This window comes from Rhinatrema bivittatum, chromosome 6 (genome assembly GCF_901001135.1).
Source record: "Rhinatrema bivittatum chromosome 6, aRhiBiv1.1, whole genome shotgun sequence".
Lineage (NCBI taxonomy): Eukaryota > Metazoa > Chordata > Amphibia > Gymnophiona > Rhinatrematidae > Rhinatrema > Rhinatrema bivittatum.
The window spans coordinates 13,788,694-13,810,992 of record NC_042620.1 but is presented as its reverse complement, the minus strand read 5'-3'; the positions used below and the strand labels follow the sequence as shown (position 1 = coordinate 13,810,992).

Genomic DNA, 22,299 nt, shown 5'->3' with positions numbered 1-22,299 from the left:
GCCAGACAGACGTTTGGGGTGGTCACAGGGGTCTGCAGAAGGGAAGTGGCCTCTGTAAAGCAGCAATCGCACAATGGATTAAGGAAGCAAGATATTGAGGGCAAAGCTGATGCCAGAGGGTCCCAAAAGCACATTCATCAAAGGCTCAGGCAACATCCAAGGTAGAGTTATGGACTGGTGACCTAGAAGATACCTGCAGGGCCTCTCTGCATGCATTTACAAAACATTATAGGCTTTGTTTCTTGAGTTCCAGGGAAACATTACTTTCAGAAATCCAACAGTGAGTACGGACTTGTCCATTCTGAAAGCAGAGGTCCTAGTTGTAAGCTTGGAGTAGGAATTGTTGTTCCTGGGCTCATAACCAGGGAGTGAATTCTTGTGATGGTATCAGTTTTAGGTTATAATGATGATTTGGAAACTAAAACTCACAATTGCCCGGGGTTGTTTTTAGCTTTGGCATCGGATGCTGGAGAGTTGAGGCAGCACCAGACCCTTATGTGGGGAGTGACACCTGCTCTGAGCGTTTGCCTCTGCCTCCCTCTGCTGGCCAGAGGGCTTCACTCCACTCGTCTGGGCTGGTTTGCCAGGACTCAAGGAAAGACAATTAGCAGGTAAGAACCTAACTGACCCTTCAGGAGAGAAAGACACTAACATCTGGGGCGGCCAGCAGCAAGAAGCAGAAGACTGCACATTTTGAGGAATCTTATACCATGGCTTCTGTTTTTGGATTCATGTATTGTATATGCATGAAGGAAGGCGTGCAGTATGGAAAGTACATCCCATTACTTCTGTGTGAAAATTCAAAACTTTAAACCAAAAATGTACACTATTTATTATCCCTTTATCTCACTGTGCCTCGGTTCTAATCCCAGCTCTGTCACTGACTCTCTGTGTGACCCTGGGGTGAGTCACTTTATCTCCCTGTGCCTCAGTTCTAATCCCAGCTCTGTCACTGACTCTCTGTGTGATCCTGGCTGAGTCACTTTATCTCCCTGTGCCTCAGGTCTAATCCCAGCTCTGTCACTGGCTCTCTGTGACTCTGGATAGGTTACTGTATCTCCTTGTGCCTCAGTTCTAATCCCAGCTCTGTCACTGGCTCTCTGTGTGACCCTGGGGTGAGTCCCTTTATCTCCCTGTGTCTGAGATCTAATCCCAGCTCTGTCACTGACTCTCTGTGTGACCCTGGGGTGAGTCACTTTATCTCCTGTGCCTCAGTTCTAATCCCAGCTCTGTCACTGACTCTCTGTGTGACCCTGGGGTGAGTCACTTTATCTCCCTGTGCCTCAGTTCTAATCCCAGCTCTGTCACTGACTCTCTGTGTGACCCTGGGGTGAGTCACTTTATCTCACTGTGCCTCGGTTCTAATCCCAGCTCTGTCACTGACTCTCTGTGTGACCCTGGGGGTGCGTCACTTTATCTCCTTGTGCCTCAGTTCATAATCCCAGCTCTGTCACTGACTCTCTGTGTGATCCTGGGGTGAGTCACTTTATCTCCCTGTGCCTCAGTTCTAATCCCAGCTCTGTCACTGACTCTCTGTGTGACCCTGGGATGAGTCCCTTTATCCCCCTGTGCCTCAGTTCTAATCCCAGCTCCGTCACTGACTCTCTGTGTGACCCTGGGGTGAGTCACTTTATCTCCCTGTGCCTCATTTCTAATCCCAGCTCTGTCACTGACTCTCTCTGTGACCCTGGGGTGAGTCACCTTATCTCTCTGTGCCTCAGTTCTAATCCCAGCTCTGTCACTGACTCTCTGTGTGACCCTGGGATGAGTCACTTTATCTCCCGTGCCTCATTTCTAATCCCAGCTCCTGTCCGTTACTCTCTCTGTGACCCTTGGGGTGAGTCACTTTATCTCCCTGTGCCTGAGTTCAAATCCCAGCCTCTGTCACTGACTCTGAATGACCTTGAGGTGAGTGACTTTATCTCCCTGTGCCTCAGTTCTAATCCCAGCTCTGACACTGACTCTCTGTGTGACCCTGGGTGAGTCACTTATCTCTCCTGTGCCTCAGTTCTAATCCCAGCTCTGTCACTGACTCTCTGTGTGACCCTGGGGTGAGTCACTTTATCTCCCTGTGCTTCAGCTCTAATCCCAGCTCTGTCACTGACTCTCTGTGACCCTGGGGTGAGTCACTTTATCTCCCTGTGCCTCAGTTCTAATCCCAGCTCTGTAACTGACTCTCTCTGTGACCCTGGGGTGAGTCACCTTATCTCTCTGTGCCTCAGTTCTAATCCCAGCTCTATCACTGACTCTCTGTGTGACCCTGGGGTGAGTCACTTTATCTCCCCTGTGCCTCAGTCTACTCCCAGCTCTGTCACTGACTCTCTGTGTGACCCTGGGGTGAGTCACTTTATCTCCCTGTGCCTCAGCTCTAATCCCAGCTCTTTCACTGACTCTCTGTGTGACCCTGGGGTGAGTCACTTTATCTCCCTGTGCCTCAGTTCTAATCCCAGCTCTGTCACTGACTCTCTGTGTGACCCTGGGATGAGTCCCTTTATCCCCCTGTGCCTCAGTTCTAATCCCAGCTCTGTCACTGACTCTCTGTGTGACCCTGGGGTGAGTCACTTTATCTCCCTGTGCCTCAGTTCTAATCCCCAGCTCTGTCACTGACTCTCTGTGTGACCCCTGGGGTGAGTCACTTTATCTCCCTCTGCCTCAGTTCTAATCCCAGCTCTGTCACTGACTCTCTGTGTGACCCTGGGGTGAGTCACTTTATCTCCCTCTGCCTCAGTTCTAATCCCAGCTCTGTCACTGACTCTCTGTGTGACTCTGGGGTGAGTCACTTTATCTCCCTGTGCCTCAGTTCTAATCCCAGCTCTGTCACTGACTCTCTGTGTGACCCTGGGGTGAGTCACTTTATCTCCCTCTGCCTCAGTTCTAATCCCAGCTCTGTCACTGACTGTCTGTGTGACCCTGGGGTGAGTCACTTTATCTCCCTCTGCCTCAGTTCTAATCCAGCTCTGTCACTGACTCTCTGTGTGACCCTGGGGTGAGTCACTTTATCTCCCTCTGTGCCTCAGTTCTAATCCCAGCTCTGTCACTGACTCTCTGTGTGACCCTGGGGTGAGTCACTTTATCTCCCTCTGCCTCAGTTCTAATCCCAGCTCTGTCACTGACTCTGTGTGACTCTGGGGTGAGTCACTTTATCTCCCTGTGCCTCATGTTCTAATCCCAGCTCTGTCACTGGACTCTCTGTGTGACCCTGGGGTGAGTCACTTTATCTCCCTGTGCCTCAGTTCTAATCCCAGCTCTGTCACTGACTCTCTGTGTGACCCTGGGGTGCAGTCACTTTATCTCCCTGTGCCTCGGTTTCTAATCCCAGCTCTGTCACTGACTCTCTGTGTGACCCTAGGTGAGTCACTTTATCTCCCTGTGCCTCAGTTCTAATCCCAGCTCTGTCACTGACTCTCTGTGTGACCCTGGGGTGAGTCACTTTATCTCCCTGTGCCTCGGTTCTAATCCCAGCTCTGTCACTGACTCTCTGTGTGACCCTAGGTGAGTCACTTTATCTCCCTGTGCCTCAGTTCTAATCCCAGCTCTGTCACTGACTCTCTGTGTGACTCTGGGGTGAGTCACTTTATCTCCCTGTGCCTCAGTTCTAATCCCAGCTCTGTCACTGACTCTCTGTGTGACCCTGGGGTGAGTCACTTTATCTCCCTCTGCCTCAGTTCTAATCCCAGCTCTGTCACTGACTCTCTGTGTGACCCTGGGGTGAGTCACTTTATCTCCCTCTGCCTCAGTTCTAATCCCAGCTCTGTCACTGACTCTCTGTGTGACCCTGGGGTGAGTCACTTTATCTCCCTGTGCCTCGGTTCTAATCCCAGCTCTGTCACTGACTCTCTGTGTGACCCTGGGGTGAGTCACTTTATCTCCCTGTGCCTCAGTTCTAATCCCAGCTCTGTCACTGACTCTCTGTGTGACCCTGGGGTGAGTCACTTTATCTCCCTCTGCCTCAGTTCTAATCCCAGCTCTGTCACTGACTCTCTGTGTGACCCTGGGGTGAGTCACTTTATCTCCCTGTGCCTCGGTTCTAATCCCAGCTCTGTCACTGACTCTCTGTGTGACCCTGGGGTGAGTCACTTTATCTCCCTGTGCCTCAGTTCTAATCCCAGCTCTGTCACTGACTCTCTGTGTGACCCTGGGGTGAGTCACTTTATCTCCCTCTGCCTCAGTTCTAATCCCAGCTCTGTCACTGACTCTCTGTGTGACCCTGGGGTGAGTCACTTTATCTCCCTGTGCCTCAGTTCTAATCCCAGCTCTGTCTCTGACTCTCTGTGTGACCCTGGGGTGAGTCACTATCTCCCTGTGCCACAATCAGTGCCAGGACTGGGGCAGGTATTCAGAATTACCCCTTCTCCTTGGCCCTCGCCCCCTCCCCCAATTTTCCATATGAAGTTCTAGGTTTTTCTTTTTTTTATAAATGTCTTATCTATTTGAATAACCTCTGACATCCTGCTCAGCATCCCCTCTCCTTCCTGTTCAGCAGCAGCAGCCCCCACCTCTTTTCCTCTATAGATTGCCTCTCTCTCTCTCTCTCTCTCTTCCCCTACCCCAGCCTGGCATCTCCCTCCTCCCACCCAGCGTGCCCCTCCCCCTCTCTCCCAGCTTTCATGCAGAGGGAAGGCAGGAGAGCTGTGAAGGAAGAAACCGTGTTTCCAGGTAGCAGGGGATGGGAAGAGGCTGAAAGCTCTTCCCTTAGTCAGAGTCAGTGGGACTTAGCTCCACAGAGGACTTCGAGATTTCCCCACTAACAGAATACATACAGTGCAGCCATAAATTGAGGGCACGGATTATTCTCCACCAAAATGCATTCCATGCTGAATTGGAACAGCTGGAGACTTATTACTACAATTCTGATGACTTTCAGTCAAGGACTGGATTAGGAGATTCCCTCTGGTATTATCGGCAGGAAAGAGAAGGTAACGTTGCCCCTCTGCGGGACACTGGTGGGACCCCAACCTTGAGCACTGTATTCAGTTCTGGAGGCCGTAGGACCTTTGTGGGGTCATCTAGAGGACGGAAGTAGAAGAGCAGTGCAGTGGTACAAGGGGAAGCTGAAGCCACTCAGAAAGCACTCACTGGAGGAAGGGGAGGGTATTCAAATGTTTAAGAGACTTCCAGAAAGTGGGGGAAGGTGAAAGTTTCCATAGAAAAGGAATTTCAAGGACAAAGGGGTCAGGATCAGTCGATAAGAACACCAGGCCTGTGCCTAGCGTGGTGGCTGAAGATTTGCTGCCTTTAGCTGCACTGAATCCCATTTGGCAGAGAACGGCCCTCTCCTTCCCCATCCAGCGCCTCCCCTCCAGGCGACGTGCGGGAGGAGCCGAGTGGAGATCATTAAAGGAAGGGAAGAGAAGCCTCACCCAGTGATGGCGAACTCCGGTCCTCGCTTGCCACAGACAGGCGGGGTTTTCAGGATATCCACAATGAATATGCATGAATATGCATGAATATGCAGGGCTCAGGGACCTAGGCAGGCAGCCAGGTGATCAGGCAACAACCTTGCTAGTGCGGGTACCTGTAGAAATTATTACAAAGCTTGCTAGTAAGACTCCAGAAAGGAGCTGGATGATGGATTAAGTATGGGAACCTGATGCTTATCTATCCAAGAAGGCAGAAAACCCAGCAGGGAAGAGAAGAAAAAGTGAGGTGAATAAGCAGCAATATCCTACAAGCAGTCAAGCGCCTATGGCTGGCAGCTTATCATTGGGGACCAGATTTACACAGCAGACTGGAGGGGGTCTGCATTACTATGTGAGATATTTTTATTGGAATTACAATTTCATTTTTAATTTCATGTCATTTGCTTCTTAATGTATCACCTTCCCAGGTAAAACAAACTTGCCCAAGGTGGTGACCAACAAAACAATATAAAAACAATACATATTTCCCAGCTACACCCGCCCCAATCACCTCCCAGCACCCAACCTCAATAACCCCTTCCCCCTCCCCAAAAGAGAGAACTGCCAGGCAATCAGACCCAAAACACTGAACTATCGCCAGATAATTCAACTCCATTCTAACCTCCGCAGGAGGCCTGTTCCATAGAGTGGGACCAGCCACTGAGATTGCCCTGTTCTGATATAAGGTTTCTGTACTTCCCTTTCACTTTTTCTTCTCTTCCTTGCTGGGTTTTCTGCCTTCTTGGATAGATAAGCATCAAGTTCCCATACTTAATCCATCATCCAGCTCCTTATTGGAGTCTTACTAGCAAGCTTTGTAATATTTTATATAGGTACCCGCACTAGCAAGGTTGTTGCCTGATTCAATCTTACCACCCACCCTGACTGACACCACTTCAGTTCATCTTGTAGGTATACTGGGCCATTAGCCTTAATGCCCTAACTATTAAAATCATCAATTTAAACTGCACCCACGCTTCAACTGGCAAGCAGTGCAATTTGACCAAAAGTGGAATTCCACTAAATCTGCATGACCAGCTAAAAATGGCCCTGGCTGCTATATTCTGAATGACTTGAAGTCAAAGAGAACTAGCAGGCACGCCTACAAACAGCCCATTACAATAACAGAGAATAGTTAGAAGAAAACTAGAAGGAGCAGTTACAAGGGGTAAAAGTCTACATGAGGCATGAAGGCTATTTAAAGACACTATTTTGGAAGCCCAGACAAAATACATTCCACAAATTAAGAAAGGTCATGCCTAAATGGTGCTGTAAAAGAGGCCAAAGACTAAAAAAAAAGTATCCTTTAAAAAACAGAAAGCAAGATTTAATCAGGAAAATATAAATGCATAAAAGCAGCAGAAAATTAGATGTAAGACATTTAAAAAGCAGGCCAAGACAGCATTTGAGGAGAGACTTGCCAAAGAGGTAAAAACTAATGATAAAAACCTTTTCAAGTACATTAGAAATAAAAAAACAAACAAACCTGCAAGGGAGTCAGTTGGGCCATTAGATGACTGGAAGAAAAAGGGATACTTAGGGAGGGTAAGGCCACAGCAGATAAATTCATTCTTAGCTTCAGTCTTTACAGAGAAGATGATGGAGAGATTGCCACACCTGAACTGTTTTTTGGGGGGTTTTCATTTTTTTTGTTGCAGATAATGACTCAGGGGTACTGAATCAAATCAATGTGAATCTGGAAGAAATGCTAGAGCAAATTGACAAATTAAGTAGTAGCGAATCACCAGGAGCTGATGGTATTTACCTAGAGTTCTAAAGGAACTCAGATATGACAATGCAGACCTACTACTGGCAATCTGTAATCTATCATTCAAATTTGCTTCTGTATCTGAGGACTGCAGAGAAACAGATGTTACACCAATTTTCAAAGAGGGCTCCAGGGGCAACCCGAGCAATCACAGACCCGTGAGCCCGAGACTGGTGTCTGGTGAAATTGTAGAAAGTGAAATTAAGAACAAAATCGCTGGTCATACGCTCCACATGGTTTAATGGGAAAGTGCCAGCATGGACTTGGGGAAGGGAAGTCATACCTTGCTAACCTATTAGAATTCTTTGAAGGTGTAAACAAGCAAGTGGACAGCCAATCGATAAAGTGTAACTAGATTTCCAAATGAAAGTCCCTCATGAGAGACTCCTTGGTAAACTAAAGAGCCATGGGATAGGAGGCGTTGTCTCAATGTGGTTAAAAGACAGCAAACAAAGAGTAGGACTTAATGGCCAGATTTCCTAGTGGAGAAATAGTGACTAGTGAAGTGCCTGAAGGATCTGTCCTGGGACAGTGCTCTTCAATTTATTCATTAATGATCTCACGAGTGAAGTGATCACATTTGCAGATGACACAAAAATACTGAGAGTAGGAAAAACATGAGCAAATTGCAAGGAAGTGCAGAAGGACCTTGCCAGAGTTGAGAACTGGGCATCAAAATGTGAGGTGAAATTTAACGTGGAGAGGCGCAAACCGGTGCACAGAGGGAATAATAATCTTAACTATAGATATTAGATATGAACATAATGCTGGGTGCCGAAAAGGATCTCGGAGTCAGCCTGGACAATATGCTGAAATCCTCAGCTCGGTGCGCACCAGCGGCCAAAAAAGCAAAGTGAACATTAAGAATCATTCAGAAGAGAACGGAGAAGAAAGCCGAGATGATCTTAATGCCTCAGTAAGGCTCCACGCTGCTACCACACCTTGAATACTGTGTGCACTTCCGATTGCCCCCATCTCGGAAAAAGATATAGCAGAACTGGGAACGGTACAGAGCAGGCAAGGGCAAGAAAAACTGATGAAGGGAATGCAACTGCTGTCTAATGAAAAAAAACAAAACCTGAACAGGCCAGGGCTCTTTAGTTTGGAAAAAAAATGACAGAGTGGGTAGGACAGGGGTTCATAAAATCATGAGTGGGGTGGATCAGAGAACTAGGGGGCGGTTATTTACTCTTTGGATGAATTTTATCTGGAAAGTGATTGATAAATAGACTGAAAACTTAGATCAAATTAGAGCTAAGGGACACTAATGAGTAGCTGACATAAAACAGACATATTGCGCAATTGTTGGATCTCTGTGAGCAACTTAGCTTTGTGGATCCTGTCTTGGTGGGATTCGACATTGGGAAGGCATTTAAGAGAGTCTCTTGGCCCTTTCTTCTGTTTGTGTTAGACAAGTTCGGCTTCGTTTGCTTTTATTTAAAAGCTATTCAGGTGCTATATTCCAATCCTGGGGCAAGGGTCTTGGGGAGCAGTCGTCTATCAGCTCCTTTTTCCTTAATGAGGGGCACCCGACAAGGTTGTCCCTTATCGCTCCACTTCTTCATTCTATCACTTGAACCCTTAGTCCATGCTCTGCAGATATTTTGGGCACGCATACTATGCTTCTTATTTGTGGACGACATTTTGCTTTTTATCCCCCCAAGCACGCAAGCTCTTCTCACGTATCTTGGAAACATTTGCCATCTTCGGATCTTTCTCAGGCCTCAAATTAAACCTGGAAAAATCTGAAGCTTTAGATATTATGGGCCACTTACCAGCAACCCGGACAGACATTTCCCTGTGCTGGGTAACAAATTTGCTTAAATATTTGGGCATATATCTTCATAGGGACCCTGCTCAATGGTATCCCACCTATTATAGATCCCATCCGAAAACTAACCATAGGCTGGATGCAACTTCCTATCTCTTTAATGGGCCACATAGCCCTATTTAAAACGTCTCTTCTTCTGAAATTTCCTTATGTTTTACAAATGCTGCCTCTCATTATAACTCCTTCGGATATACGTAATCTACATAGGATGTGCACTTGTTTTTGTGGAGAAATCAGAAGGCGAAAATAGCTCTCAGGAAATGAATGATGCTGGGGATCCCTCAGTATACAGTTATATAATTTAGCCACATGCACTTCACATGGTAGGGGACTGGTTAATTGATAGCAACTGTTACTCGGATGTGCAGCTGGATTGCTGGTTGGCGAGGCCCTGTGATCTGTGCTTTTTCTTACGTGCGGGCATAAAGGATCTTCCTCCACATTTGATTAAAATATATTGGTGAGATATGCGCAGTTTGGCTGGAGTGCCACACGTAAGAGGATGTTGCTCTCTTGGAGGATGTCGCCGTGGATGCCTTTATGTGGCAAACCCTAGGTTTATCCTGGGCCAAGACGTGGTATTTTATTCACGTCTAGCCCAACAGGGTCACATTACTTTTTATGATTTCATTGATTCACAGACCCAAAAAAATAATATCCATTTACTAAATGTGAAGAATCATTTGGGTTTCAACCTAATAATATTTTTTATCATCATCAAACTGCTAGTTTTATTTCTAAACAGCTTGGCTTGTGCAACTCTTCACATAATTCGGGCCCATTTCAGTGATTACTGTCTTTGTTTCGAGAAAGGAAACAATCATTGGCCAATATTTATAAATTTCTACAATCTTCAGTGTCTCATAAAATGTTGGGTGTTTTGGCCGAGCTCTGTAATCGTGATCTGGGTTCAGATTTAGATGAAGACAACTTGACGGACGGTTTAGGAGATTTTTATAAAGCCACTCCATCGGTTGGTCTGAGGGTCATACATAGACTAATTTTATCTCCTCTCAGAGCTTTTAAAATGAAACTCATTTCATCCCCACAATGTCCTAAATGCCCAGAAACCCAGGCTTCGCTATGTCATGGGCTTTGGGAACGTCCCCCAAATACAAGGGTTCTGGGATACAGTACTGAATCATCGAGGGGAAATATTGGGGTGCCCACTTCCGAAGAAGGCTTTGTTTGGTATCCTGGGTGATGAACTCCGTTGTACTCAATCAAAGGCTTGAGTATTGCCAGGAAATGCATCCTGCTTAAATGGATCCAACAGGACCCTCGGATATTGGATTTTTGGTTCGCTGAAATGTTGGACTTCTTGAATCTTGGACTATCATACATGGATCCTTTCAAGGAACAGTAAACGGGCGGCCTTTTTAAAATCCTTTCATCAAACGTCTCCCTGCTGTAACGCAGAGAAGATATGTAGCGGAGGCTTACGGGACCCCCTGCCACGTTTGTAATTGTTACTAGAAAAGCTTTTCCCCCTGCTGCATCGCCAATATTAGTCTGCAATTAGTGGTACCATGCATGGTATCAATAGTCTCTTGGATAAGTAGACAATGGCAATTTGTGATACGGGAGAGGGGGGGAAGGGGTATAGGGCCATATTTGTTTCACTGGCTGTTTATGCTGTTCAATGTTGTTTATTGATAAAATTATAATAAAGACAATTATTTAAAAAAAAAAAAAATTAGGAACAGGGAGGAGGCTGTTGACTACAAGCCTGCTTAATCTGACCTCGGCAGCAGAGAAATGAATGGGCTCCCTACTAAATGAAAGGATAGAGGCATATTTTGAATTCAGTAAGTTAGAGGATTCAAGGCAACATGGTTTTTTAACAGAGGTGGATCAGATCATTTCTCCGACTGGGTAACCTGAAAATTAGACTGAGGGGACCACTGAATGTGGCGAGCTTGACTTTCACCAAAGCGGGACACTGTCCTGAACAGGAGGTTCAGCAATAAACTAATCAGACTAGGAGTGGGCCCCAGCTGATTTACTGGGTTAGAAACTAGTTGAGCAAGAGACAACAGAGGGTAATGTTAAATGGAGTTCAAGTTGTAAGTTTATTCGTGCTTATTACTCAGTAAAATACAAGCACTCTTAAAACAAAACATAAATATAGTATATAACAATGCAAAACAACAACAATACCATCAAAATAAAAACAAATAAACTGACATGAAACTAAAGAAGAAGAGCTATCAGTAGAAAGTCTGAGGGACTGATTCTGGGACTGGTTCTGTTCAACATTTTTACGAGTGTTAGTGCAGAGTAATTAATAGGAAAAGTTTGCGTTTTTGCAAATGATATTGAGATTTATAACAGAAAACCCTGACAGAATAGAAAACCTAAGGAGCAGTCTATGAAAGACTAAGGAAAGGCTGAGTACCTGGAAGTTAACATTCAATGTAAAAAAGTTTAAAGTTCATATATTTGAGGTGGAAAACTTCAGTGGAGCAGGTTTCGTGATAGCAATCAGGAAAGAGACTTTGGATTAAGATCACTTTCTCCGATTGGTTTTGGATGTGCTGCGTGCTGGCTTCATGGAGTGCCCCCTAGTCTTTCTATTGTTCGAGGGAGTGGGTGACTGGTTCACATCTACCCGTTCTAGACCTTTAATACCATGGGGGGTCTAGAACGGGTAGATGTGAATCGGTTGTTTGCTCTTTCGGATAGTAGAAGGACTAGGGGGCACTCCATGAAGTTAGCATGGGGCACATTTAAAACTAATCGGAGAAAGTTATTTTTCACTCAACGCACAATTAAACTCTGGAATTTGTTGCCAGAGGATGTGGTTAGTGCAGTTAGTGTAGCTGTGTTTAAAAAAGGATTGGATAAGTTCTTGGAGAAGAAGTCCATTACCTACTATTAAGTTCACTTAGAGAATAGTCACTGACATTAGCAATGGTTACATGGAATAGACTTAGTGTTTGGGTACTTGTCAGGTTCTTATGGCCTGGATTGGCCACTGTTGGAAACAGGATGCTGGGCTTGATGGACCCTTGGTCTGACCCAGTATGGCTTGTTCTTATGTTCTTAGACTTTGGATTAAGGTCATATCTGATGATTTCAAGATTGTGGAAAGTTTTTTGGTTTTTTTATTCACTCCGCATGCAAGCAGGCTGTGGAACCTGTTGCCAGAGGTGATCAAGGTGTTTAGTAGGGTTCATGGAAGAAAAGTCCATAAATTGTTATTGTAGGAAACTCCCCACGTTTGTTTTGCCCTGCATGTTTGTCTTGATTAGACTGTAAGCTCTATGCAGCAGGGACTGCCTCTTATGAGTTGTTTGTACACGCGCTGTGTACGTTGAGTAGCACTATAGAAGTATTAAGTACTGTGCTAGTAGCCAGGGAGGCTTGGGGAAAGCCATTGTGTCTCCCTGGGAGTGGGCAACAAGAAATGAATCTTCTACCTGGACTGGCTACTGTCAGAAATAAGATGCCCGGCTCCAGGGACCTTAGCCTGGCCGTGCAGGGCAGCTCTTATGTTCTTTTGTTTTGTTTTAGTTTTATTTATAATATTTAATAACATTACATAAGTGAAATCCATGAAACGAGGTGCAGACATCAAGAAAACCAAGAAGTAACATTTATAATCTATCATTAAGTGTAGATAATTTGGGGAGCAAGGACATTGAAATTTGAAGAGGTAAACAAAGGACCCTTAACTCAGCAGACGCACCCTGAGGGAAAAGCAGAGCAGGGAGGCCTGAGGAAAACGCAGGCCTTTGGCACATCAGGGTCTCTGCACTTATAAAGGCTGCCTAAGAATGAGAGCTTTGTCTGACTAATAAGCGCCTTACACTATCTATACTAGAGAAACGTATTAACTTAATATCCTTATCTTTAACAACTCAGTAGTAGAACGATATCGCGGTTTAGGAAAATGTAAGAAAGGGAAATTCTCGAAGCTGACCGTCCCCAACAATAAACATCAGACTGCACTTGACTCAATTACAGGAGTCAGCGCAGAGCTGCAGCAGATCCCAATCTGAAGCCCGGGTCCCACGATTCAGGCTCAGTGGCAGGAGCCAGGGTGCAGCAGAGCTGAGGGCCAGGGCTGGGGGTCACAGAAAGCCTTGCCCCGAGTCAGTGGGGACTGACAGCAGAGGCTGCTCTCACCCGAGGTCACAGGCAGTGGACGCAGGCCACGCTGCTCCCACCTCTGAGCACGCTGGCTCCTCTCCTCCTCTGTGTGCATGGGAGAGGCCACCAGGAATCAGGTAAAACTGAGACAGCCAGAAGAGAGAGCGAGAGAGCCCAGCACTGAAGAGACCCCCATAAAGAGGAACTGAAGCCTGGGAGACAGAGGAAGAGGGCAGGGGGACCCAGGCCACGCTGCTCCCACCTCTGAGCACGCTGGCTCCTCTCCTCCTCTGTGTGCATGGGAGAGGCCCCAGGAATCAGGTAAAACTGAGACAGCCAGAAGAGAGAGAGAGAGCCCGGCCCTGAAGAGACCCCATAAAGAGGAACTGAAGCCTGGGAGACAGAGGAAGAGGGCAGGAGGCCGAGGCCACGCTGCTCCCACCTCTGAGCACGCTGGCTCCTCTCCTCCTCTGTGTGCATGGGAGAGGCCCCAGGAATCAGGTAAAACAGACAGTCAGAAGAGGGAGAGAGCGCCCGGTCCTGAAGAGACCCCATAAAGAGGAACTGAAGCCTGGGAGACAGAGGAAGAGGGCAGGGGGACCCAGGCCACGCTGCTCCCACCTCTGAGCACGCTGGCTCCTCTCCTCCTCTGTGTGCGTGGGAGAGGCCCCAGGAATCAGGTAAAACTGAGACAGCCAGGAGAGAGAGAGAGAGAGCCCGGCACTGAAGAGACCCCATAAAGAGGAACTGAAGCCTGGGAGACAGAGGAAGAGGGCAGGAGGCGGCTCCAGATCTGAGGGCAGGAAATCACATTATTATCAGGGGAAATGAATGCAGGCTGAATGTGCAGAGCCTGAACGTGCGGAGGCTGGGGGGTCATCACTTCCAGAGCCCGAGCTGCTTTCTACTTCATCACTAGGGGAGGGGGTGCAGGCACTTCAGCTTTCCTCCTTCCATGTCTCAGTCCCCACTGTCCAAAAAGTCCACCTTCTGTAGATTTACTAATGGATTACACAAATGAATAAAACCCAAGCACTCCCCTGACTGGCGGTGGCAGAAGGGACTTCCTGCCTTCCAGAAAGAGAATGAAAGAGGGGCCACCCCGGAGCCTGAAATCAGCAGCCAGCAGGAGAGGCTGCCCTTACTTACCCCGGGCTCCTGCACATCTGAGCTCTCAGCCGCTGGACAGCGGTGCCACAGCTGGAAGCCGCCGCTCTCAGCCACTGTCCCCTGCGGGTGGGCGGAGCGGATCTGCTCTGCTGCCGATCGGCGGTGCTGGAGGAGTCTCTGTCCCGGGGGAGGGGGAGGGGAAGCAGCCGAGGATGCGCCCTGGGGAGCCGCCCATCAGCTCCCGTCACCGGGGACTGCCCCGAGGGCACAGGCAGGCAAGGCTCATGGTCACTCCTTCCGGTCACTGTCAGTCTGTGAGGGATCAGCCCAGAGCCACACTCAGTACAGGCTCAGGGTCACTCCTTCCGGTCACTGTCAGTCTGTGAGGGATCAGCCCAGAGCCACACTCAGCTCCGACTCAGGGTCACTCCTTCCGGTCACTGTCAGTCTGTGAGGGATCAGCCCAGAGCCACACTCAGTACCGACTCAGGGCTACTCCTTCCGCCACTGTCAGTCTGTGAGGGATCAGCCCAGAGCCACACTCAGTACAGACTCAGGGCCACTCCTTCTGGTCACTGTCAGTCTGTGAGGGATCAGCCCAGAGCCACACTCAGTACCGACTCGGGGCTACTCCTTCCGGTCACTGTCAGTCTGTGAGGGATCAGCCCACAGCCACACTCAGTACCGACTCAGGGCCACTCCTTCCGCCACTGTCAGTCTGTGAGGGATCAGCCCAGAGCCACACTCAGCTACAGACTCAGGGTCACTCCTTCTGGTCACTGTCAGTCTATGAGGGATCAGCCCAGAGCCACACTCAGTACAGGACTCAGGGCTACTCCTTCCGGTCACTGTCAGTTTGTGAGGGATCAGCCCAGAGCCACACTCAGCTACCGACTCAGGGTCACTCCTTCCGGTCACTGTCAGTCTGTGAGGGATCAGCCCAGAGCCACACTCAGCTACCGACTCATGGTCACTCCTTCCGGTCACTGTCAGTCTGTGAGGGATCAGCCCAGAGCCACACTCAGTACTGACTCAGGGTCACTCCTTCCGGTCACTGTCAGTCTGTGAGGGATCAGCCCAGAGCCACACTCAGTACTGACTCAGGGCTACTCCTTCCGGTCACTGTCAGTCTGTGAGGGATCAGCCCAGAGCCACACTCAGCACCGACTCAGGGTCACTCCTTCCGGTCACTGTCAGTCTGTGAGGGATCAGCCCAGAGCCACACTCAGTACCGACTCAGGGTCACTCCTTCCGGTCACTGTCAGTCTGTGAGGGATCAGCCCAGAGCCACACTCAGCACAGACTCAGGGTCACTCCTTCCGGTCACTGTCAGTCTGTGAGGGATCAGCCCAGAGCCACACTCAGTACTGACTCAGGGCTACTCCTTCCGGTCACTGTCAGTCTGTGAGGGATCAGCCAGAGCCACACTCAGTACCAGACTCATGGTCACTCCTTCCGGTCACTGTCAGTCTGTGAGGGATCAGCCCAGAGCCACACTCAGTACCGACTCAGGGTCTACTCCTTCCGGTCACTGTCAGTCTGTGAGGGATCCGCCCAGAGCCACACTCAGTACCGACTCATGGTCACTCCTTCCGGTCACTGTCAGTCTGTGAGGGATCAGCCCAGAGCCACACTCAGTACTGACTCAGGGCTACTCCTTCCGGTCACTGTCAGTCTGTGAGGGATCAGCCCAGAGCCACACTCCTTACCTGACTCAGGGCTACTCCTTCCGGTCACTGTCAGTCTGTGAGGGATCAGCCCAGAGCCACACTCAGCTCCGACTCAGGGTCACTCCTTCCGGTCACTGTCAGTCTGTGAGGATCAGCCCAGAGCCACACTCAGCTCCGACTCAGGGTCACTCCTTCCGGTCACTGTCAGTCTGTGAGGGATCAGCCCAGAGCCACACTCAGTACCGACTCATGGTCACTCCTTCCGGTCACTGTCAGTCTGTGAGGGATCAGCCCAGAGCCACACTCAGCACAGACTCAGGGTCACTCCTTCCGGTCACTGTCAGTCTGTGAGGGATCAGCCCAGAGCCACACTCAGTACCGACTCAGGGTCACTCCTTCTGGTCACTGTCAGTCTGTGAGGGATCAGCCCAGAGCCACACTCAGCACCGACTCAGGGTCACTCCTTCCGGTCACTGTCAGTCTGTGAGGGATCAGCCCAGAGCCACACTCAGTACCGACTCAGGGTCACTCCTTCTGGTCACTGTCAGTCTGTGAGGGATCAGCCCAGAGCCACACTCAGCACAGACTCAGGGTCACTCCTTCTGGTCACTGTCAGTCTGTGAGGGATCAGCCCAGAGCCACACTCAGCACAGACTCAGGGTCACTCCTTCTGGTCACTGTCAGTCTGTGAGGGATCCGCCCAGAGCCACACTCAGCACAGACTCAGGGTCACTCCTTCTGGTCACTGTCAGTCTGTGAGGGATCAGCCCAGAGCCACACTCAGTACCGACTCATGGTCACTCCTTCCGGTCACTGTCAGTCTGTGAGGGATCAGCCCAGAGCCACACTCAGTACTGACTCAGGGTCACTCCTTCTGGTCACTGTCAGTCTGTGAGGGATCCGCCCAGAGCCACACTCAGCACAGACTCAGGGTCACTCCTTCTGGTCACTGTCAGTCTGTGAGGGATCAGCCCAGAGCCACACTCAGTACCGACTCAGGGTTACTCCTTCCGGTCACTGTCAGTCTGTGAGGGATCAGCCCAGAGCCACACTCAGTACCGACTCATGGTCACTCCTTCCGGTCACTGTCAGTCTGTGAGGGATCAGCCCAGAGCCACACTCAGTACCGACTCGGGGCTACTCCTTCCGGTCACTGTCAGTCTGTGAGGGATCAGCCCAGAGCCACACTCAGTACTGACTCAGGGCTACTCCTTCCGGTCACTGTCAGTCTGTGAGGGATCAGCCCAGAGCCACACTCAGTACCAACTCAGGACTCAGGGCTCAGGGTCACTCCTTCCGCCACTGTCAGTCTGTGAGGGATCAGCCCAGAGCCACAGTCAGTACCAACTCAGGACTCAGGGCTCAGGGTCACTCCTTCCGCCACTGTCAGTCCTGTGAGGGATCAGCCCAGAGCCACACTCAGTACCAACTCATGGTCACTCCTTCCGCCACTGTCAGTCTGTGAGGGATCAGCCCAGAGCCACACTCAGTACCGACTCAGGGCTCAGGGTCACTCCTTCTGGTCACTGTCAGTCTGTGAGGGATCAGCCCAGAGCCACACTCAGTACCGACTCAGGGCTACTCCTTCCACCACTGTCAGTCTGTGAGGGATCAGCCCACAGCCACACTCAGTACCGACTCAGGGCCACTCCTTCCGCCACTGTCAGTCTGTGAGGGATCAGCCCAGAGCCACACTCAGCACAGACTCAGGGTCACTCCTTCTGGTCACTGTCAGTCTGTGAGGGATCAGCCCAGAGCCACACTCAGTACCGACTCAGGGCTACTCCTTCCGGTCACTGTCAGTTTGTGAGGGATCAGCCCAGAGCCACACTCAGCTCCGACTCAGGGTCACTCCTTCCGGTCACTGTCAGTCTGTGAGGGATCAGCCCAGAGCCACACTCAGTACCGACTCATGGTCACTCCTTCCGGTCACTGTCAGTCTGTGAGGGATCAGCCCAGAGCCACACTCAGTACTGACTCAGGGCTACTCCTTCCGGTCACTGTCAGTCTGTGAGGGATCAGCCCAGAGCCACACTCAGTACTGACTCAGGGCTACTCCTTCCGGTCACTGTCAGTCTGTGAGGGATCAGCCCAGAGCCACACTCAGCTCCGACTCAGGGTCACTCCTTCCGGTCACTGTCAGTCTGTGAGGGATCAGCCCAGAGCAACACTCAGTACCGACTCATGGTCACTCCTTCCGGTCACTGTCAGTCTGTGAGGGATCAGCCCAGAGCCACACTCAGCACAGACTCAGGGTCACTCCTTCTGGTCACTGTCAGTCTGTGAGGGATCCGCCCAGAGCCACACTCAGTACTGACTCAGGGCTACTCCTTCCGGTCACTGTCAGTCTGTGAGGGATCAGCCCAGAGCCAAACTCAGTACCAACTCATGGTCACTCCTTCCGGTCACTGTCAGTCTGTGAGGGATCAGCCCAGAGCCACACTCAGCACAGACTCAGGGTCACTCCTTCCGGTCACTGTCAGTCTGTGAGGGATCAGCCCAGAGCCACACTCAGTACCGACTCATGGCCACTCCTTCCGGTCACTGTCAGTCTGTGAGGGATCAGCCCAGAGCCACACTCAGTACTGACTCAGGGCTACTCCTTCCGGTCACTGTCAGTCTGTGAGGGATCAGCCCAGAGCCACACTCCTTACTGACTCAGGGCTACTCCTTCCGGTCACTGTCAGTCTGTGAGGGATCAGCCCAGAGCCACACTCAGCTCCGACTCAGGGTCACTCCTTCCGGTCACTGTCAGTCTGTGAGGGATCAGCCCAGAGCCACACTCAGCTCCGACTCAGGGTCACTCCTTCCGGTCACTGTCAGTCTGTGAGGGATCAGCCCAGAGCCACACTCAGTACCGACTCATGGTCACTCCTTCCGGTCACTGTCAGTCTGTGAGGGATCAGCCCAGAGCCACACTCAGCACAGACTCAGGGTCACTCCTTCCGGTCACTGTCAGTCTGTGAGGGATCAGCCCAGAGCCACACTCAGTACCGACTCAGGGTCACTCCTTCTGGTCACTGTCAGTCTGTGAGGGATCAGCCCAGAGCCACACTCAGCACAGACTCAGGGTCACTCCTTCTGGTCACTGTCAGTCTGTGAGGGATCAGCCCAGAGCCACACTCAGCACAGACTCAGGGTCACTCCTTCTGGTCACTGTCAGTCTGTGAGGGATCCGCCCAGAGCCACACTCAGCACAGACTCAGGGTCACTCCTTCTGGTCACTGTCAGTCTGTGAGGGATCAGCCCAGAGCCACACTCAGTACCGACTCATGGTCACTCCTTCCGGTCACTGTCAGTCTGTGAGGGATCAGCCCAGAGCCACACTCAGTACTGACTCAGGGTCACTCCTTCTGGTCACTGTCAGTCTGTGAGGGATCCGCCCAGAGCCACACTCAGCACAGACTCAGGGTCACTCCTTCTGGTCACTGTCAGTCTGTGAGGGATCAGCCCAGAGCCACACTCAGTACCGACTCAGGGCTACTCCTTCCGGTCACTGTCAGTCTGTGAGGGATCAGCCCAGAGCCACACTCAGTACCGACTCATGGTCACTCCTTCCGGTCACTGTCAGTCTGTGAGGGATCAGCCCAGAGCCACACTCAGTACCGACTCGGGGCTACTCCTTCCGGTCACTGTCAGTCTGTGAGGGATCAGCCCAGAGCCACACTCAGTACTGACTCAGGGCTACTCCTTCCGGTCACTGTCAGTCTGTGAGGGATCAGCCCAGAGCCACACTCAGTACCAACTCAGGACTCAGGGCTCAGGGTCACTCTTTCCGCCACTGTCAGTCTGTGAGGGATCAGCCCAGAGCCACACTCAGTACCAACTCATGGTCACTCCTTCCGCCACTGTCAGTCTGTGAGGGATCAGCCCAGAGCCACACTCAGTACCGACTCAGGGCTCAGGGTCACTCCTTCTGGTCACTGTCAGTCTGTGAGGGATCAGCCCAGAGCCACACTCAGTACCGACTCAGGGCTACTCCTTCCACCACTGTCAGTCTGTGAGGGATCAGCCCACAGCCACACTCAGTACCGACTCAGGGCCACTCCTTCCGCCACTGTCAGTCTGTGAGGGATCAGCCCAGAGCCACACTCAGCACAGACTCAGGGTCACTCCTTCTGGTCACTGTCAGTCTGTGAGGGATCAGCCCAGAGCCACACTCAGTACCGACTCAGGGCTACTCCTTCCGGTCACTGTCAGTTTGTGAGGGATCAGCCCAGAGCCACACTCAGCTCCGACTCAGGGTCACTCCTTCCGGTCACTGTCAGTCTGTGAGGGATCAGCCCAGAGCCACACTCAGTACCGACTCATGGTCACTCCTTCCGGTCACTGTCAGTCTGTGAGGGATCAGCCCAGAGCCACACTCAGTACTGACTCAGGGCTACTCCTTCCGGTCACTGTCAGTCTGTGAGGGATCAGCCCAGAGCCACACTCAGCTCCGACTCAGGGTCACTCCTTCCGGTCACTGTCAGTCTGTGAGGGATCAGCCCAGAGCCACACTCAGTACCGACTCAGGGCTACTCCTTCCGGTCACTGTCAGTCTGTGAGGGATCAGCCCAGAGCCACACTCAGCACAGACTCAGGGTCACTCCTTCTGGTCACTGTCAGTCTGTGAGGGATCCGCCCAGAGCCACACTCAGTACTGACTCAGGGCTACTCCTTCCGGTCACTGTCAGTCTGTGAGTGATCAGCCCAGAGCCACACTCAGTACTGACTCAGGGCTACTCCTTCCGGTCACTGTCAGTCTGTGAGGGATCAGCCCAGAGCCACACTCAGTACCAACTCATGGTCACTCCTTCCGGTCACTGTCAGTCTGTGAGGGATCAGCCCAGAGCCACACTCAGCACAGACTCAGGGTCACTCCTTCCGGTCACTGTCAGTCTGTGAGGGATCAGCCCAGAGCCACACTCAGTACCGACTCATGGTCACTCCTTCCGGTCACTGTCAGTCTGTGAGGGATCAGCCCAGAGCCACACTCAGTACTGACTCAGGGCTACTCCTTCCGGTCACTGTCAGTCTGTGAGGGATCAGCCCAGAGCCACACTCAGCTCCGACTCAGGGCTACTCCTTCCGGTCACTGTCAGTCTGTGAGGGATCAGCCCAGAGCCACACTCAGCTCCGACTCAGGGTCACTCCTTCCGGTCACTGTCAGTCTGTGAGGGATCAGCCCAGAGCCACACTCAGTACCGACTCATGGTCACTCCTTCCGGTCACTGTCAGTCTGTGAGGGATCAGCCCAGAGCCACACTCAGTACAGACTCAGGGTCACTCCTTCCGGTCACTGTCAGTCTGTGAGGGATCAGCCCAGAGCCACACTCAGTACCGACTCAGGGTCACTCCTTCCGGTCACTGTCAGTCTGTGAGGGATCAGCCCAGAGCCACACTCAGCACAGACTCAGGGTCACTCCTTCCGGTCACTGTCAGTCTGTGAGGGATCAGCCCAGAGCCACACTCAGTACCGACTCAGGGTCACTCCTTCTGGTCACTGTCAGTCTGTGAGGGATCAGCCCAGAGCCACACTCAGCACAGACTCAGGGTCACTCCTTCTGGTCACTGTCAGTCTGTGAGGGATCAGCCCAGAGCCACACTCAGCACAGACTCAGGGTCACTCCTTCTGGTCACTGTCAGTCTGTGAGGGATCCGCCCAGAGCCACACTCAGCACAGTCTCAGGGTCACTCCTTCTGGTCACTGTCAGTCTGTGAGGGATCAGCCCAGAGCCACACTCAGTACCGACTCATGGTCACTCCTTCCGGTCACTGTCAGTCTGTGAGGGATCAGCCCAGAGCCACACTCAGTACTGACTCAGGGTCACTCCTTCTGGTCACTGTCAGTCTGTGAGGGATCCGCCCAGAGCCACACTCAGCACAGACTCAGGGTCACTCCTTCTGGTCACTGTCAGTCTGTGAGGGATCCGCCCAGAGCCACACTCAGCACAGACTCAGGGTCACTCCTTCTGGTCACTGTCAGTCTGTGAGGGATCAGCCCAGAGCCACACTCAGTACCCGACTCATGGTCACTCCTTCCGGTCACTGTCAGTCTGTGAGGGATCAGCCCAGAGCCACACTCAGCACAGACTCAGGGTCACTCCTTCTGGTCACTGTCAGTCTGTGAGGGATCAGCCCACGCTGGGGGCACAGGGGAGGGAGTTACTGCACTCCTACTCCGGCAGTGAAAACATCTGCACTGGGAATAAAGCGGAAAGGCTGTGGCTCCTGAGGCCACTGGCAGGCACTGGAGGGTTGCGACAGGTCCTCACCTCCTAAACCACAAGCAGCAGCAGCATCCGGACCGGCGACTGCAGGACAGGTCTTACTCCTCATTCTTCCCAGCTGCCACTGATGGCCTTGGCTCTCTCCAGCCTCAGATAACCGAGTCCCTGCCAAACCGCACCCAACGCTCCAGCTGTGGTGGCCCTGCCACAGCTG

General features: G+C 51.1%; 1 protein-coding gene across 1 annotated transcript in view; it reads right to left on the bottom strand.

The window, feature by feature from the left end:
* GPBAR1 (G protein-coupled bile acid receptor 1) overlaps window positions 1-14,373 on the bottom strand; it is a 23,169-nt gene extending 8,796 nt beyond the window's left edge. The window contains 1 exon segment of the mRNA XM_029605109.1: window positions 14,243-14,373. The gene's annotated coding sequence lies outside the window, so the exon portion shown is untranslated.
* Window positions 14,374-22,299: the final 7,926 nt, after the last annotated feature.